This window comes from Micropterus dolomieu, linkage group LG02 (assembly GCF_021292245.1).
Source record: "Micropterus dolomieu isolate WLL.071019.BEF.003 ecotype Adirondacks linkage group LG02, ASM2129224v1, whole genome shotgun sequence".
Lineage (NCBI taxonomy): Eukaryota > Metazoa > Chordata > Actinopteri > Centrarchiformes > Centrarchidae > Micropterus > Micropterus dolomieu.
The window spans coordinates 23,349,420-23,355,973 of record NC_060151.1 but is presented as its reverse complement, the minus strand read 5'-3'; positions in this window follow the sequence as shown (position 1 = coordinate 23,355,973).

Genomic DNA, 6,554 nt, shown 5'->3' with positions numbered 1-6,554 from the left:
CCATTTTCTACATTAGCAGCACCTGGAGAAACCCGACACAGACGCAAGGAGAACATGCAGACCATCGGCGTCGCCAGGTCATTTTTCTGGGGCTTTATCCCCGAATGTTTTGACTGTAGCCCCGAATGTAATTCATCAACAACATCAAAAATATTTTGCAATAATCCTCATGACGCAGCCTCTCTCTCAGGGCTTAGAAGAACTGAAACTACTTACAATAATATTACCACATTTGGGTTGAAGTTTGTGTGACGTGCCCGCCCCCCTGCCCACACCCTTATTCGGCATGCTTGTCAGAGACAAGTCTGAATTGTCTCTAGCAAAATTTCAATCTAAACATTTATATATATATATATATTTATATATATGTTGTCGGTCAATGTCCACTCAGTGTATTTGCTACACAAACCGTTAACAGTCTGCCACAGAGTAGCGAGAGAATAACACGACACACCAGACCGCGACACCTGTCGCTCTCTCTGTTGTCTCTGTCCTCCTCGCTCAGAGACACTTTGCTCTGTTTGGGACTGTCTCTCTGCTCCAGGATGCTTCCCTCTGAAGTGACTGTGAGGTGTAGGCCTATTTTAGCATAGCTGTTGAAGTTAATATTTGTGTGGATTTGACATGAGATTTGTTTTCAGTTTCGGTTTTCTACCTATGATGATGAGCAGTGCGCTCGTCTCATCCAGTACAGTCCCAGACGGGCCTTGTGTCTGTCAGACTAATGGCAGAGCAATAATGCAGGGTAATGCATAGCAGCAGATTTTGTTAAAATATTATGACTTTATTCTCATTAGATTGCAATTTTATTCTTGTAATAGTACGACTTTTGTCTTAAAATACTATTCTGCAAATGTCAGTGAACACAGATATGTGGGAGAGATTGTTAATGTGGGGAAAGTTTTGAACATGAGCAGAAAACCTGCTGAAACATAGGAGCTATTAAAGTCCAGGAGTAATTCAAATGTATTGATTTATCATTGAGATAACAACTGAAAACATTAAAGATTTGGCTGGGCTAAGCCCCCAATGTTTCAGGAGCCTGGAAACACCCTTGATGCACACTCCACACAGAAAAGTCCCACTGCTATCCACTGACCCACTGTGCATTAAAAAAAATGTTTAAGAAGCATTCCTTAAGCATCAGCTGGTCAGGTTCACAACCCAACATCATGAACTGTTTATGAAAACAACATCTTGCCCTAGCCTGAAGTGGAACTTACAAGTTCCTCCCCATGCTTACACAGGCCAACTGCAATTATAAAGCACATGTTTGCCTATCCTATGTCATTATACTGGTTGCTGTAACCTCCCTGCAATTTGGTTATTGACCTTTCTTCTAGCATTAATACACTCACTATACTGTAAATTATACAGGTGCTGGTCATATAATTAGAATATCATCAAAAAGTTGATTTATTTCAGTAATTCCATTCAAAAAGTGAAACTTGTATAATGTATACATTCATTCCACACAGACTGAAATATTTCAAGTGTTCATTCCTTCTAATTTTGATGATTATAACTGACAACTAATGAAAACCCCAAAATCAGTATCTCAGAAAATTAGAATATTGTGAAAAGGTTCAATATTGAAGACACCTGGTGCCACACTCTAATCAGCTAATTAACTCAAAACACCTGCAAAGGCCTTTAAATGGTCTCTCAGTCTAGTTCTGTAGGCTACACAATCATGGAATCAAGACTGCTGACAGCTGTCCAAAAGATGACCATTGACACCTTGCACAAGGAGGGCAAGACACAAAAGGTCATTGCTAAAGAGGCTGGCTGTTCACAGAGCTCTGTGTCCAAGCACATTAATAGAGAGGCGAAGGGAAGGAAAAGATGTGGTAGAAAAAAGTGTACAAGCAATAGTGATAACCGCACCCTGGAGAGGATTGTGAAACAAAACCCATTAAAAAATGTGGGGGAGATTCACAAAGAGTGGACTGCAGCTGGAGTCAGTGCTTCAAGAACCGCACAGATGTATGCAAGACATGGGTTTCAGCTGTCGCATTCCTTGTGTCAAGCCACTCTTGAACAAGACACAGCGTCAGAAGCGTCTCTCCTGGGCTAAAGACAAAAAGGACTGGACTGCTGCTGAGTGGTCCAAAGTTATGTTCTCTGATGAAAGTAAATTTTGCATTTCCTTTGGAAATCAAGGTCCCAGAGTCTGGAGGAAGAGAGGAGAGGCACAGAATCCACGTTGTTTGAAGTCCAGTGTAAAGTTTCCACAGTCAGTAATGGTTTGGGGTGCCATGTCATCTGCCGGTTTTGGTCCACTGTGTTTTCTGAGGTCCAAGGTCAACGCAGCCGTCTACCAGGAAGTTTTAGAGCACTTCATGCTTCCTGCTGCTGACCAACTTTATGGAGATGCAGATTTCATTTTCCAACAGGACTTGGCACCTGCACACAGTGCCAAAGCTACCAGTACCTGGTTTAAGGACAATGGTATCCCTGTTCTTAATTGGCCAGCAAACTCGCCTGACCTTAACCCTATAGAAAATCTATGGGGTATTGTGAAGAGGAAGATGCGATACGCCAGACTCAACAATGCAGAAGAGCTGAAGGCCACTATCAGAGCAACCTGGGCTCTCATAACACCTGAGCAGGGCCACAGACTGAGCAGTAATTCAGGCAAAAGGAGCGCCAATTAAGTATTGTTCATGTTCATACTTTTCAGTTGGCCAACATTTCTAAAAATCCTTTTTTTGTATTGGTCTTAAGTAATATTCTAATTTTCGGAGATACTAAATTTTGGATTTTCACTTTTTGAATGGAATTACTGAAATAAATCAACTTTTTGATGATATTCTAATTATATGACCAGCACATGTATATTTCCACAAAAAATCTTTAAGGTTCAGTGTATAAGTTTCAGTGGCATCTAGTGGTGAGGGTTGTGAATTGCAACAAATGGCTAACTGTGCATTCACTTGCTCCTCTGTGTCAACTGTCAACCAATGGTCCTCTCTCTTTATTTAAAGAAGACTACCCCTGGCAAAGTTTTTATTATTTGGGTCTTTTTATACTGTTCTGTATACTACTTTATGTCCCATGTACAGTTTATTTATTCCTCTTTTTGCAATAACGATTTCATGAGGAAAAAATAAATTGAGATTATTCCAACACCACATTGAATGCACCATTAGTCACCGCTCACCCCTCTCTTTGTAAGCGCGTAGGAGAAGCTACGGTGGCCAATGCGGTTTGTCGGCTCTTGGCTAAACCTTGTTGGTATATACTGAACATATCTGAAAGCATAAAGAACTGGTGTACATTTTAGTTATTTTTTGGATTTTGATGGATAATGGAAGAAAAAGGCAGGTGTTCATTCTTGCTGAGCCTGTGTTTCACCTGTAAGTGAAATGCAGGTTTAAATTTTGCATGATCACTTAGAATTCATTTGTTCATGCATTGTGTAAATTTGGTTGCAATTGCAGGCTGCATTTATGAATTATTTGGGAACAAGTTATTTAAAAACTGTTTTGGGGGTCATCCAAACATGTTACCAAATTGTATGGAGATTAGATGCTTGCCTTCTTGCTTTGCAGAGAATGTATACTCATATGTTGGCAGAAATGTCAGTGGCCTGTATGGAGACATACAAGTTTGGACAATTTATCCAAATATTTAATTTAATCAATTATTTGGAGACCATGTGGTATGGTCAAAAGCTCTAGTAAGGGAGTAAGTGGATGCTTAGTTGAGATTGTTTTTAGTAGATTTCTGAGATATCCTGTGAACTAGAAACCTCCTTAAAGTTTACAGTAATACACTCTAATACAACAGTCCAGTAATAAATTTGACCATTGGGAAAGTTGTTGATTCAACTCAATAATAATGTAATTTGTACAACAACAAAAATCCAAGCTAGTATTTCTTGCAAGGCTATTGCATTAGATCATAAAGGTGTTTCTATATTCACTCTGCATATGAGATATAGTATGTTGGGTCCAAAAAATAGATTGATGCAATGTCATTGAACCTAGCTTCACTAAGTTTAAGCAGTTTCAACTTTGCAACAGGTTCAATAGTGGAACTTTCTATGACTTTGGTTAGACTAACCAAGCTGCACTAAAAGGTTTTACATGTAACTGCGGCCTTAGGGTGGGCTTACTGATGACTGATCAACAGGAAGGACTACAGAGTCCCCGAATGTTCCCTTAAATAGCTTTAACCTCCTTCCATCTGCCCACTTCCCTCAGGATACTTAATAAACAACTCTTGAATCCTCACCAACAACCTGACTGTTTTTGTAACAACTGAGTTTGGTGTCTCTTTGGTGAGTTTGGTGAATATTTTTTTTCTGAATGATTATTGTCACTGGCAGAGCCCAATTAAAATATGTAGGAGTGTAATTTCCTTGGTTTGTTTATAAATACAGAGAAAGGCAGATTTTCCAGCTACAGGCACGTGCCTGTACACAGTCATACTAGAAACCACAGGCTCAATTAACTAAAGCAAATAATCTGGCCTTTTGGCTGAAGCACTCTAATCCTTGCCAAACTTTGCCGGCTGTCATGGCAACGGGTGACACTCTGACATTTTCAGCCAGTGCGTTTATCACCTCACACCCTCCCTGCAATGTACGCCTCTGACATTTTGGAGGGGGCGGAGCTGGCACAGGTTACAGAAGTAGCTCTGCTGCTGGCTTAGAAGCCTCTTTTTGTATCTTCATGTGTTTGTTAATGAACAGAATTTACTGAATGTTTGTGTGCTCATGTGTATGCATGTATGTAGATCAATGTTGCCATGTGTTTGTTCCCTGCAGGAGCTAATTTCTCACTTAAGCTGTTGCATCTCATTGCTGTGTATCGTGATGCCAAGTGTTGAATAAAAAAAAAGTATTCGTACCATGTAGATAACCATTATGGAAACATTATGAACAACTCAGTCGTGTTTGAATGATTCATCTTATTTCATTTAGCTGAATGCATGTGTGGAAAAAAAATCTATTCTATTAATGTGTGTATGTGTTCAAATGCGTGTATACAGACCTTGTGCTTAAGCCTCTAGCCCAGTAATTGAAAATTGAATAGAACAGTGAAGTTGTGGGCTCATGGCTCATGGCCTAATTTGGCAGATGGCTCACTGAATCTCTTCATGGAACCATTCCCTCAAGTGTGTGTGTGTGTGTGTGTGTGTGTGTGTGTATTTCTGCTTGTGTAACTCCTCAAAGCGTCCTTTTAACAACTCAAGTTTACATCCGGATCAGCACTGGAAGTTCGAAGCCAGATACAGGTGAGGGGTATTTTTGTATTGTGAAAACCAATTTAAGTTTAAGACCCTGTGAGGTCAGAATTAGGTTTAGATTTAGGGTTGGGGTTAGACATGTTATTGTGATGGTTTTTTTTTTGGCATATTAAAACTTGTTTTTTAGTTTTGGCCATCATTTCTACTGGTTATTATTCTACTTGCTGAGATCTAGAACATCTTGATAACATGATGCTTTACATGGCAAGAAACATGAGCAATCAGATGATCAGACAGGTTGTGAACAAGATAACGCTTTAGATTATCTAAACATTTTATTTGGGTATGGTCCCTCATTGCACAGGACTTTGTGCGTGCACAACTAAAGCAAGTACAGTGGGTCAGAGTGGAACATCAATGTTGGTATGGAGTGTGAACTGATGTTGACAACAGAGATTTTGGGTTATAACATTTGCCTTAGTTTTCACTTTGAAATAAGATTTCTTTCCCCATCACATTACTTGTCATCTTTCTTGTCTTTTCCATATCTCTGCAAATAACTATTGATAGTACAATGTTATTTTTATTAATAGGAATGTTGACCAACACTGCAAAAATAACATCTAAGTTGTAATATACAAGAAATACACTTAAAGGTTAAGGTAAGGATTGAGATTGAGCATCTAGTTATGTTGGTAAATGTTGTAGGGGCTATGGAATACACTTTTTCAATGGCAATCCTCATAAGTATGCAATGAGAGAAACAGAGCAAGAGAGCGTTGTGTAATCTCTTGAGTAGTGCAACTGTCTTTCCAACCCCCCACCCAAACCATTTTAAGAGAAGAAGTTCTTTCATGTTTCTATACAACACAGCAAACGATGCATGCATGTGGCGCTCTGTGTGTATATGTGTATATATGTGTGTTTGCGTACATGCACCTGTGCAGACAGCTGAATGCAGTTCACTGTAGCATGGAATGTATTTTTCACTCAATCTATTAATTAATTTCTACTCATGTAGTGCAAGTGCTGATGTTTCTCTGTGAATGGTGGGTTCACCATTGCCTCCCCAGATTTTCTCATCCTTTTATCTGTGTCTTTATTTAGGCAAACTTCTGCTGTCAGGAGCAGGTTGTGTGTGAGCGTCTCCCAGCGTGCCTCCCAGCGAATGCTCCACACTGACACGTGTCTGTATGTGTTAATCACAGATGTCTATTTCCTCCCCTCTCTGGCCTCCTCCAGACCTCCCATGGCTCTCTCCCTGTTTCCCTGCCCAGAGCGTGCACAGCACAGGTGACACAAGGCGGCATGACTAGCATGCCACACATCCATCAGACTGCGAGAAGCAGCAGGAGAGA